This window comes from Triticum aestivum, chromosome 3A (assembly GCF_018294505.1).
Source record: "Triticum aestivum cultivar Chinese Spring chromosome 3A, IWGSC CS RefSeq v2.1, whole genome shotgun sequence".
Lineage (NCBI taxonomy): Eukaryota > Viridiplantae > Streptophyta > Magnoliopsida > Poales > Poaceae > Triticum > Triticum aestivum.
Genome location: NC_057800.1, coordinates 324,634,751 through 324,648,985, shown reverse-complemented (window position 1 = coordinate 324,648,985; position 14,235 = coordinate 324,634,751).

Below are 14,235 nucleotides of genomic sequence, written 5' to 3'. Positions count from 1 at the left end.
ACTTGTTAATCTGTTTGCATGCTTCAGTTCTTCACTAAGTCTGAATCTGTTTATGTTTTTGCTATGTTCACATGCTTGCAATTGTATTTTCTGATCCCTTTTGGCTCATGATCACTAAGGGACTTTTGTTATATGCTTTGAGTAGCTTCATGACATGCCTTGTTTTGCCATGATATGTTCCTGTAGCATGTAGTTATCATGCTCTAAACATTGCTTCCTGATGATAAATTCCCGACTTGTTATTTCACTAAGTCTGTAACCTGTTACCATTTGCACTTTTGCCATGCTTGTTTGAACCTGTTAATGAGTGATTTAGCCGTAGCTCAGTGTTCATCTTTGCTCAAGCATCATGAGTGGATCCCTGCCATGTATTTTGTTGCCATGTTTGAGTGCTATAGCATATTTATCTTGATGCATTTAGATGGTCACTTGCTGATTATCGCAGACCGGTGCCATATTTGTTTTGCTTGCCTTTTCCAAACCTAGCATCCGATTCCGGTGATATTTATATCGATTTCGACCAAAATTAACTCCTCTTTCTAGTGGCACTCTTGGATTTCCATGTTGAGCCTAGGTTCAATCATTCCTTTCCAAATCATGCATATGCATCACATATCGCATCCCGCATATCATGCCATGTTCATGTGTTGGTTGTTTACTATGTTGTGTGCTTCTTTTCCGGTGTTGCTTCTTCGGGTTGGTTCCGATAATGTCGCGTTTGTGAGGAACCGTTCGACTATGTCCGTTTGCCTTCTTCATGGACTCGTTCTTCTTCCTTGCGGGATTTCAGGCAAGATGACCATACCCTCGAAATCACTTCTATCTTTGCTTGCTAGTTGCTCGCTCTTTTGCTATTCCTATGCTGCGATACCTACCACTTGCTTATCATGCCTCCCATATTGTTAATACAAGCCTCTAACCTACCTTGTCCTAGCAAACCGTTGCTTGGCTATGTTACCGCTTTGCCCAGCCCCTCTCATAGCGTTGTTAGTTGCAGGTGAAGATTGAAGTTTGTTCCTTGTTGGAACATGGATATTTTGCTGGGATATCACAATATCTCTTATTTATATAATGCACCTATATACTTGGTAAAGGATGGAAGGCTCGGCCTTATGCCTGGTGTTTTGTTCCACTCTTGCCGCCCTAGTTTCCGTCATATCGGTGTTATGTTCCCGGATTTTGCGTTCCTTACACGGTTGGGTTATAATGGGAACCCCTTGACAGTTCGCCTTGAATAAAACTCCTCCAGCAAGGCCCAACATTGGTTTTACCATTTGCCACCTAGCCTTTTCTTTCCCTTGGGTCGGCCTGCTCAAGGGTCATCTTTATTTAAACCCCCAGGCTAGTGCTTCTCTAAGTGTTGGTCCAACCCAGAGGACCGTGCGGGGCCGTCCCTTGGCAACATGGGTTACGTTGGCTCCCGTACGCTTAGCTTATCCGGTGTGCCCTGAGAACAAGATATGTGCAGCTCCTATCGGGATTTGTCGGCACAGCGGGTGGTCTTGCTGGACTTGTTTTGCCATTGTCGAGGATGTCTTGTGACCGGGATTCCGAGTCTGATCGGGTCTTCCCGCTAGAAGGAATATCCTTCGTTGACCGTGAGAGCTTGTGATGGGCTAAGTTGGGACACCCCTGCAGGGATTTGAACTTTCGAAAGCCGTGCCCACGGTTATGGGCAGATGGGAATTTGTTAATGTCCGGTTGTAGAAAACCTGAAGTTGATCTTAATTAATATGCATCAACCGCGTGTGTAACCGTGATGGTCTCTTCTTGGCGGAGTCCGGGAAGTGAACATGGTGTTGGAGTTATGTTTGACGTAGGTTGCTCTAGGATCACTTCTTAATCATAGATTTCTCGAACGTGCTTTTCCTTCTCTTCTCGCTCTCATTTGCGTATGTTAGCCACCATATATGCTAGTCACTTGCTGCAGCTCCACCTCATACCTTTTACCCTGCCTATAAGCTTAAATAGTCTTGATCGCGAGGGTGTGAGATTGCTGAGTCCCCGTGACTCATAGATACTTCCCAAACTAGTTTGCAGGTGCCGATGATACCGTGCAGGTTACGCAACCTAGCTCAAGGAGGAGCTCGATGAAAATCGTGTTTGTTGTGTTGTTTCGTTTCAGTTGATCAGTAGTGGAGCCCAGTTGGGATGATCGGGGATCTGTGTAGCATTTGGGGTAGTCTTATTTTATTTTGGTTCCGTAGTCGGACCTTGATTGTATTTGGATGTTGTAATGCTACTCTTTTATTGTGTGAAGTGGCGATTGTAAGCCAACTATGTATCCCTTTCCCTTATGTATTACATGGGTTGTGTGAAGATTACCTCACTTGCGACATTGCTTTCAATGCGGTTATGCCTCTAAGTCGTGCTTCGACATGTGGGAGATATAGCCGCATCGAGGGCGTTACATATACATATTTCTTGTGATGCATTACACAATTTGAGTCTCCATTATGCTATACATAACAACAACCCTATCATGAAGGATGACATGATTTTATATCACGCATCTGATTTATTTGAGCTTTGGATATTTTGTGCTAACCAACACAAGCATGTGCACATCATGATGGATGATGTGTACATCTACCATGCAGACAATTTTCCCTTTGTCTTTGTTTTGTGTAGGTACTCACATATACTCGTCAACCTCTCAATCCCAAGAGTTGACGAAACGAGCTCTTGAGAGCATAGATGACTTGGGATCCCATGAACTACCCTTCCCACCGCTCTCTTCGCGCAACGACTACGCGGATCTCTCTCACTTGGATCTCACTCGGCTATGGGCTATATACCGTTTCTCGCTTCTTGCTCATTTTACCGTGTTCACTTTGCATTTTATGCTTGCTTCTATGCCTTTGCCATGCAATTGTGACCCTTGCTTGCATCTACCCATGATTCACCATTATGTTACTCCTATGTGTATTTGCATACTTGGTGGAGATCCTTGTTGCTATTGCCATGTTTATCATGTGCCTCATGCTATTGATGCTATTTTTCTCATATCCTCCTTTCATGCTTGTGCTATGTCATGTGAATTATTCGTGCACACTATTTGCACCGATGACATGCTTGCCATGATTCCTTCTAGTATGTTGCATCCTCGCACTACTAGCTTGCTTGACTTGATCACCATGATTGCTTGCTTTGTCGCATCACCCATCTTCAACTCTTGCTCGCTTTCTTGGGTTGATGACATATATGCTCATGCCTCTCACATGATACTTCTTGTTCATTGTCGCTTGCCTCCAATTGTTGCATATGTGCTTATTGATCTTGGAGACTTGGACACCTTACTTGTGATGCATGCTTGTTTGATTGAGCCTATTGTATTTGGTTGTTCTCACATCATATGCCTCCGTACTATGAAATGCTCCCTTGTCCTTTCTTATGATGTGCATGATGCATACACTTGTTGGATATCTCACCATTCGAATGATAGGTGTTGCATTTGCACTAACCTCATTTGTTTTTCCGAGTGTTTGTCATGTTCTTTCATTTTGAAGGATTCACAAGGTGGCAACATCATGAAACACCTTGGTCATGTGAAGGCGTACATGATGCACAACACCAACATTTTCGAGATCATCATAAAGGTGAACTCATTCCCTTTGAGCCATCCTCAATTACGCATATTGGATGGGTCACTCTTTCATTGTTGTCTCCTTCTTGTTGTCTACATGTTACATCTCGCTTATGGAGGAGCTACATGGGAGATTGGCTCTATGGACCTTCAAGTTGAGGAGCGCTCGAACTTATTGGATGCACCTTCGAACCTCCACTCATGCCACGACATTGAGCATTGGTACACCAACACCTCCATACTTGTTGATTGTGCCCACACATGTCATGCTCGATGGACATATCATACACATGACAAATTTGCATCTTATGCATGGATTGACTCATATTACAATTGCCTTGTTGCATCTTGTATTCCCATGTCACCCATGATATATGAGCTTGTGCATTTCCTTAGCAAATTTGTTGTGATCTTTCTTGATGGCATATTCATACATCATGATCATATTGCCTATCATCAATTGCATGATCACATACTCATCTTGAGCATCCATTGCCTTATTCATGCTATTGATAAACCGTCCCTCTATGAAATCATTTTGCACCATGGTTGCATTGGTCATATTCACAAAACCTTTGTGTGCGCAATGAATGCTTTTGCTCCCATGAATGCTTTGCATACCATTCCATCTCTTGTAAATAAGCTTCATGCACATTGTCATGCTCAATCTTATTGCACGGACTCATTCTTACACGATGGACACTTTGTGTGCTCTAACCATTGTATTTCCAAGTGTCGTTTGTGTTTGCTCTTTTTGCATGTATACCACTCCGGCGACACCTTGGAGTACTTGGATTGTGCAACGTCTTCCACTCCATCCAACTACAAGTCCGTCCACGACAACCGTTCCCATGGTGATGAGGTTTTCGATCCGAGGTCGGATCTTTCCCAAGGGAGGGGAGATGATGGAGCATCCTATGATCATCCCCATGTACACTACGACTTCTCCCCAAGCCCATAGTGCCCACATGTTGAGACCTCAAGCATACGCCATTTGACACAAGGTGAACTCGCTCCTTTCCGAATCTTCCCTTTCCGCATGTAAGACATGGATGCTACCTCAAGCGTGGACCTTATGCATACTCAGGTCCATCCGAGGAGACCATGGAGAGCCTAAGGACCAAGGCCAAGTGTGCGCGGGAGCAAGGGAAGGAGAGCCAGCTGCTACAGCTCGAGCGGTACTACCGCCCATTGAAGGAAATATGCCCTAGAGGCAATAATAAAGTTATTATTTATTTCCTTATTTCATGATAAATGTTTATTATTCATGCCGGCCCCCGGGAGGTATATGGGCCTTAGTGGGCCTTAGTGGAAGAGAGGAGAGGTGGCCAGAGATGGGCCGCGCGCCCCTCCCCCCTTGGTCGGAATTGGACAAGGAGAGGGGGCCGGCCCCCCTTCCTCCTCTCTCTCCTCTTCCCCCCCCCCCTCCACGAATCCTATTCCAACTAGGAAAGGGGGGAGTCCTACTCCCAGAAGGAGTAGGACTCCTCCTGGCGCGCCACACCTTGGCCGGCCGGCCCCCCTCCCTTGAACCTTTATATACGGAGGTAGGGGCACCCCTAGGAACACAAGTTGATCCACGTGATCATATTCTTAGCCGTATGCGGTGCCCCCTTCCACCATAGTCCTCGATAATATTGTAGCGGTGCTTAGGCGAAGCCCTGCGACGGTAGTACATCAAGATCATCACCACACCGTCGTGCTGACGGAACTCTTCCCCGACACTTTGCTGGATCGGGAGTCCGGGGATCGTCATCGAGCTGAACGTGTGCTAGAACTCGGAGATGCCATAGTTTCGGTGCTTGATTAGTCGAGCCGTGGAGACGTACGACTACATCAACCAAACGCTTCCGTTGTCAATCTACAAGGGTACGTAGATCATACTCTCCCCTCTCGTTGCTATGCATCACCATGATCTTGCGTGAGCGTAGGAATTTTTTTGAAATTACTACGAAACCCAACAGTAGCATCCGAGCCTAGGTTTTATATGTTGATGTTATATGCACGAGTAGAACACAAGTGAGTTGTGGGCGATATAAGTCATACTTCTTACCAGCATGTCATACTTTGGTTCGGCGGTATTGTTGGATGAAGCGGCCCGGACCGACATTACGCGTACGCTTACGCGAGACCGGTTCTCCCGACGTGCTTTGCACATAGGTGGCTTGCGGGTGACAGTTTCTCCAACTTTAGTTGAACCGAGTGTGGCTACGCCCGGTCCTTGCGAAGGTTAAAACAACACCAACTTGACAAACTATCGTTGTGGTTTTGATGGGTAGGTAAGATTGGTTCTTGCTTAAGCCCGTAGCAGCCACGTAAAACTTGCAACAACAAAGTAGAGGACGTCTAACTTGTTTTTGCAGGGCATGTTGTGATGTGATATGGTCAAGACATGATGCTAAATTTTATTGTATGAGATGATCATGTTTTGTAACCGAGTTATCGGCAACTGGCAGGAGCCATATGGTTGTCGCTTTATTGTATGCAATGCAATCGCGCTGTAATGCTTTACTTTATCACTAAGCGGTAGTGATAGTCATGGAAGCATGAGATTGGCGAGACGACAATGATGCTACGATGGAGATCAAGGTGCCACGCCGGTGACGATGGTGATCACGACGGTGCTTTGAGGATGGAGATCACAAGCACAAGATGATGATGGCCATATCATATCACTTATATTGATTGCATGTGATGTTTATCTTTTATGCATCTTATCTTGCTTTGATTGACGGTAGCATTATAAGAAGATCTCTCACCAATTATCAAGAAGTGTTCTCCCTGAGTATACACCGTTGCGAAAGTTCTTCGTGCTGAGACACCACATGATGATCGGGTGTGATAGGCTCTACGTTCAAATACAATGGGTGCAAAACAGTTGCACACGCGGAATACTCAGGTTATACTTGACGAGCCAAGCATATACAGATATGGCCTCGGAACACGGAGACCGAAAGGTCGAGCGTGAATCATATAGTAGATATGATCAACATAGTGATGTTCACCAATGAAACTACTCCATCTCACGTGATGATCGGACATGGTTTAGTTGATTTGGATCACGTGGTCACTTAGAGGATTAGAGGGATGTCTATCTAAGTGGGAGTTCTTAAGTAATATGATTAAATTGAACTTAAATTTATCATGAACTTAGTCCTGGTAGTATTTTGCAAATTATGTTATAGATCAATAGCTCACGTTGTTGCTTCCCTGTGTTTATTTTGATATGTTCCTAGAGAAAATTGTGTTGAAAGATGTTAGTAGCAATGATGCGGATTGGATCCGTGATCTGAGGTTTATCCTCATTGCTGCACAGAAGAATTATGTCCTTGATGCACCGCTAGGTGACGGGCCTATTGCAGGAGCATATGCAGACGTTATGAACGTTTGGCTAGCTCAATATGATGACTACTTGATAGTTTAGTGCACCATGCTTAATGGCTTAGAATCGGGACTTCAAAGACGTTTTGAACATCATGGAGCATATGAGATGTTCCAGGAGTTGAAGTTAATATTTCAAGCAAATACCCGAGTTGAGAGATACGAAGTCTCCAACAAGTTCTATAGCTAAAAGATGGAGGAGAATCGCTCAACTAGTGAGCATGTGCTCAGATTGTCTGAGTACTACAATCGCTTGAATCAAGTGGGAGTTAATCTTCCAGATAAGATAGTGATTGACAGAATTCTCTAGTCACCATCACCAAGTTAGTAGAACTTCGTGATGAACTATGATATGCAAGGGATAACGGAAATGATGCCCAAGATCTTTGTAATGCGGAAATTGACGAAGGTAGAAATCGAGAAAAACATCAAGTGTTGATGGTAGACAAGACCACTAGTTTCAAGAAAAGGGCAGAGGGAAGAAGGGGAACTTCAAGAAGAACAGCAAGCAAGTTGCTGCTCAAGTGAAGAAGCCCAAGTCTGGTCCTAAGCCTGAGACTAAGTGTTTCTACTACAAAGGGACTGGTCACTGGAAGCGGAACTACCCCAAGTGATTGGCAGATAAGAAGGATGGCAAAGTGAACATAAGTATATTTGATATACATGTTATTGATGTGTACTTTACTAGTGTTTATAGCAACCCCTCAGTATTTGATACTAGTTCAGTTGCCAAGATTAGTAGCTCGAAACGGGAGTTGCAGAATAAACAGAGACTAGTTAAGGGTGAAGTGACGATGTGTGTTGGAAGTGGTTCCAAAATTGATATGATCATCATCGCACACTCCCTATACTTTCGGGATTAGTGTTGAACCTGAATAAGTATTATTTGGTGTTTGCGTTAAGCATGAATATGATTTGATCATGTTTATTGTAATACGGTTATTCATTTAAGTAAGAGAATAAATTGTTGTTCTGTTTACATGAATAAAACCTTATATGGTTACATACCCAATGAAAATAGTTCGTTGGATCTCGATCGTAGTGATACACATATTGAAACCAAAAGATGCAAAGTTAATAATGATAGTGCAACTTATTTGTAGCACTACTGTTTAGGTCATATTGGTGTAAAGCGCATGAAGAAACTCCATGCTAATGGGATTTTGGAATCACTTGATGCTTGCGAACCATGCCTCATGGGCAAGATGACTAAGACTTCATTCTCCGGAGCGAGCAACTGACTTATTGGAAATAATACATACTGATGTATGCGGTCCGATGAGTGTTAAGGCTCACGGCAAGTATCATTATTTTCTGAACTTCACAGATGATTTGAGCAGATATGGGTATATCTACTTGATGAAACATAAGTCTGAAACATTTGAAAAGTTCAAAGAATTTCAGAGTGAAGTGGAAAATCATCGTGACAAGAAAATAAAGTTTCTACGATCTGATCGCGGAGACAAATATTTGAGTTACGAGTTTGGTCTTCAATTAAAACAATGTGGAATAGTTTCACAAACTCATGCCACATGGAACACCACAGCATAATGGTGTGTCCGAACGTCATAACCGTACTTTATTGGATATAAGTGCAATCTATGATGTCTCTTACCAATCTACCACTATCGTTTTGGGGTTATGCATTAGAGACAGCTGCATTCACGTTAAAAGGGCACCATCTAAATCTGTTGAGACGACACCGTATGAAGTGTGGTTTGGCAAGAAACCAAAGTTGTCATTTCTTAAAGTTTGGGATTGCAATGCTTATGTGAAAAAGTTTCATCCTGATAAGCGCAAACCCAAATCGGAAAAGTATGTCTTCATAGGATACCCAAAAGGTTACTGTTGGGTACGCCTTCTATCATAGATCCAAAGGCAAGACATTCGTTGCTAAGAATGGATCCTTTCTAGAGAAGGAGGTTCTCTCGAAAGAAGTGAGTGGGAGGAAAGTAGAACTTGATAAGGTAATTGTACCTTCTCCCTTATTGGAAAATAGTTCATCACAGAAATCTGTTCCTGTGACTATTACACCAATTAGTGAGGAAGCTAACGATGATGATCATGTAACTTCAGATCAAGTTACTACCGAATCTCGTAGGTAAACCAGAGTGAGATCCGCACCAGAGTGGTACGGTAATCCTGTTCTGGAGGTCATGCTACTTGACCATGGCGAACCTACGAACTATGAAGAAGCGATGGTGAGCCCAGATTCCGCAAAATGGCTTGAGGCCATGAAATCTGAGATAGGATCCATGTATGAGAACAAAGTATGGACTTTGGTTGACTTGCCCGATGATCGTCAAGCAATTGAGAACAAATGGATCTTCAAGAGGAAGACGGACGCTGATAGTAGTGTTACTATCTACAAAGCTAGAATTGTCGCAAAAGGTTTTCGACAAGTTCAAGGTGTTGACTACGATGAGAGTTTCTCACTCGTATCTATGCTTAAGTCTGTTCGAATCATGTTAGCAATTGCCGCATTTTATGAAATCTGGCAAATGGATAAACAAAACTGCATTCCTTAATCGATTTATTAAAGAAGAGTTGTATATGATACAACCAGAAGGTTTTGTTAATCCTAAAGGTGCTAACAAAATATGCAAGCTCCAGCGATCCATCTATGGACTGGTGCAAGCATCTCAGAGTTGGAATATACGCTTTGATAAGTTGATCAAAGCATATAGTTTTATACAGACTTGTGATGAAGTCTGTATTTACAAGAAACTGAGTGGGAGCACTACAACATTTCTGATAAGTATATGTGAATGACATATTGTTGATCGGAAATAATGTAGAATTATTCTGCAAAGCATAAAGGAGTGTTTGAAAGAAATTTTCCAAAGAAAGACCTTGGTGAAGCTGCTGACATATTGAACATCAAGATCTATAGAGATAGATCAAGACGCTTCATAAGTTTTTTTCAATGAGTACATACCTTGACAAGATTTTGAAGTAGTTCAAAATAGAACAGTCAAAGAAAGAGTTCTTGTCTGTGTTACAAGGTGTGAAATTGAGTAAGACTCAAAACCCGACCACGACAGAAGATAGAAAGAGAATGAAAGTCATTCCCTATGCCTCAGCCATAGGTTCTATAAAGTATGCCATGCTATGTACCAGATCTATTGTATACCCTACACTGATTTTGGCAAGGTAGTACAATAGTGATCTAGGAGTAGATCACTTGACAACGGTCAAAATTATCCTTAGTGGAATAAGGATATGTTTCTCGATTATGGAAGTGAAAAAAGGTTCGTCGTAAAGGGTTACGCCGATGCAAGTTTTGACACTAATCTAGATGAATCTAAGTCTCAATCTAGATACATATTGAAAGTGGGAGCAATTAGCTAGAGTAGATCCGTACAGAGCATTGTTGACATAAATATTTGCAAAATACTTACGGATCTGAATATAACAGACCCGGTGACTAAAATTATCTCACAAGCAAAACATGATCACACCTTAGTACTCTTTGGGTGTTAATCACATAGCAATGTGAACTAGATTACTGACTCTAGTAAACCCTTTGGGTGTTGGTCACATATCGATGTGGACTATGGGTGTTAAACACATGGTGATGTGAACTATTGCTATTAAATCACATGGTGATGTGAACTAGATTATTGACTCTAGTGCAAGTGGGAGACTGAAGGAAATATGCCCTAGAGGCAATAATAAAGTTATTATTTTATTTCCTTATTTCATGATAAATGTTTATTATTCATGCTAGAATTGTATTAACCGGAAACATAATACATGTGTGAATACATAGACAAAACAGAGTGTCACTAGTATGCCTCTAGTTGACTAGATCGTTAATCAAAGATGGTTATGTTTCCTAACCATGGACAAAGAGTTGTTATTTGATTGACGGGATCACATCATTAGTTGAATGATCTGATTGACATGACCCATTCCATTAGCTTAGCACCCGATCGTTTAGTATGTTGCTATTGCTTTCTTCATGACTTATACATGTTCCTATGACTATGAGATTATGCAACTCCCGTTTGCCAGAGGAACACTTTGTGTGCTACCAAATGTCACAACGTAACTGGGTGATTATAAAGGAGCTCTACAGGTGTCTCCAAAGGTACATGTTGGGTTGGCGTATTTTGAGATTAGGATTTGTCACTCCGATTGTCAGAGAGGTATCTCTGGGCCCTCTCGGTAATGCACATCACTTAAGCCTTGCAAGCATTGCAACTAATGAGCTAGTTGCGGGATGATGTATTACAGAACGAGTAAAGAGACTTGCCGGTAACGAGATTGAACTAGGTATAGGATACCGACGATCGAATCTCGGGCAAGTAACATACCAATGACAAAGGGAACAACGTATGTTGTTATGCGGTCTGACCGATAAAAGATCTTCGTAGAATATGTAGGAGCCAATATGAGCATCCAGATTCCGCTATTGGTTATTGACCGGAGACGTGTCCCGGTCATGTCTACATTGTTCTCGAACCCGTAGGGTCCGCACGCTTAAGGTTACGATGATAGTTATATTATGAGTTTATGCATTTTGATGTACCGAAGGTTGTTCGGAGTCCCGGATGTGATCATGGACATGACGAGGAGTCTCGAAATGGTCGAGACATAAAGATTGATATATTGGAAGCCTATGTTTGGATATCGGAAGTGTTCTGGGTGAAATCGGGATTTTACCGGAGTACCGGGAGGTTACCGGAACCCCTCGGGAGGTATATGGGCCTTAGTGGGCCTTAGTGGAAGAGAGGAGAGGTGGCCAGAGATGGGCCACGCGCCCCTCCCCCCTTGGTCCGAATTGGACAAGGAGAGGGGGCCGGCCCCCTTCCTCCTCTCTCTCCTCTTCCCCCCCCCCCCCCTCCATGAAACCTATTCCAACTAGGAAAGGGGGGGAGTCCTACTCCCAGCCACACCTTGGCTGGCCAGCCCCCCTCCCTTGAACCTTTATATACGGAGGCAGGGGCACCCCTAGGAACACAAGTTGATCCACGTGATCATATTCTTAGCCGTGTGCGGTGCCCCCTTCCACCATAGTCCTCGATAATATTGTAGCGGTGCTTAGGCGAAGCCCTGCGACGGTAGTACATCAAGATCGTCACCACGCCGTCGTGCTGACGGAACTCTTCCCCGACACTTTGCTAGATCGGAGTCCGGGGATCGTCATCGAGCTGAACGTGTGCTAGAACTCGGAGGTGCCATAGTTTTGGTGCTTGATCGGTCGGGCCGTGGAGACGTATGACTACATCAACCAAACGCTTCCGTTGTCGATCTACAAGGGTACGTAGATCATACTCTCCCCTCTCGTTGCTATGCATCACCATGATCTTGCGTGAGCGTAGGAATTTTTTTGCAATTACTACGAAACCCAACACCCACACCAAGCGGTACTACCGCTGAAGGCCCACAAGCGGTGCAACCGCTCGACCACCGCCCAACAACCGGCCAAGCTTATGTGATTGAGCAGTGCAAGGCCGGTGCAGCACCGGTTTATCCCCGTAACAGCCACCTGACCGGTACAACTGCCCCAAGCACCGATACAACCGCTGAGCACATCCGGAAGCACCTCCAGGAACCCGTACCTGAGCGTCCAGTGGTACAACCGCCCCCATGACCGGTATTACCGCCCTGCCTGTGCGCAATGAAAGGGGTTTCACCCCATGTATCCCCCAACTTACCCCTTGGACTATATATACTTGTCCCTTAGCTCCGTACTAGGGTTAGAGTTGGTTTAGCTCATTTGAGAGATAGAGCTACGCTCATCCATATCGGATCTCCTCCGTGCGAGAGACCGCGGCCTCTTCGGAGAAGATCCCTTTGGATTCAAGCCCCCTTTCTAAGGGAAGATCCCCCCTGTGGATTCAGGACCTCCTCACGGAGAAGACCGGCTACCCTTGTATCGTCCTTAGTTGTCCGTGGATCGTGTATCTTCTCTTATGTATTCAATGATCTAGCACATGTGTGACTTATTCTTGTTGGTCTAGTGTTTCTCTTGTGTTCCCCTTGTGTTTTCCCTCTCTTTCCACCTCATGTTCTTCGTGTTCTTCGCGGGATTCCGCTCCTATCGTGAAAGATCGGGCCACTAGGGTTCTACCCTACATCAACCTCCTTTCGCTGAAAGTGTGGGACATCCAGCAGTCCTACCACCTCAGTAATAATGACCAATGAGCCATCAAATCACATAGACCCAACAGTAAGTTGGGCGGACGAAGCAACCATCACTCTTGAATCCACTTCTCTCTTCAACGCAGGCGCTAGTGAGAGGTCGCGTCCGTTCTGCCCGGGCATGAATGCGGCACCGATTCTTTGGAGCAGCGCTGACCGTTTCGGGCGAGAAGCGCGCGGGGGCGATGGAGGGGCTTTGGGTGGGCCAGGCTGGTGAGGAGCGGGCGTGGCAGCGGTTCGCCTGTCCCGACCGGACACCCGGAAACGAGAGGATGCACCAACTCTCACGGCTAAATCGTACACTGCACACCATCTCTCTATAGGAGTAGGTCAATGTGTCGCTCTCTCTAACACACACATGGTGTTAAACACACACACACACACACACACACACACACACACACGCACACGCACACATAGGTTCATAGGATAGGAATATCGTGCGAGTTACTTAGGGAGCATTTGGATCCTTAGCAAGAACAATTTATAGCCTAGCCGGGCAAGGTTAGGTGTTTGGAACTGTTAAAATATGTTAGCTTTTGTGGGCCAGCTAGCTTGGGAGAGCTAGAAAAACCTTGCTAGCTCAGGAGAGCCAGATCGGCTCGCTTCCGAAGGAAAACTTCGCGTACTACCTCCTTCCTGGTTTATTGGTCCCCATTGTATTTCGTGTCAAATTTTGACCATAGATTGAACTAACAAAATGTTCATGCATGTCACAAAAAATTATATTAATTTGTATTTTATGTACTAACATTTTTCTTATTAATTTGTTTGTTTCACCCTTTGACTGGTGGGACCCAACGTACTACGTGCAGAGAGGTAAGGTGACTAAGGCTGCATTAGTTCTGTACTACCAACACTGCTTTAAATTCCAAAAGTCCTTACCACCAAAGCCACATGACACGATTGTGATTTAAATTCCAATGACTCCCACACAAAAAAAACACGGCATGCTTGTCACAGGAATGCAGGAATGTATAAAAGGTTACTTTCCTCTTGTTAAACATAACGTGAGGGTAGTGTAGCTGGTTAGCCTATTGGTTCATCAAACTAGAGGTCTCGGGTTCGATAACCACACTTGAGCGTAATTCTATTTTTGTTCGACTTCTTTCTTCCAC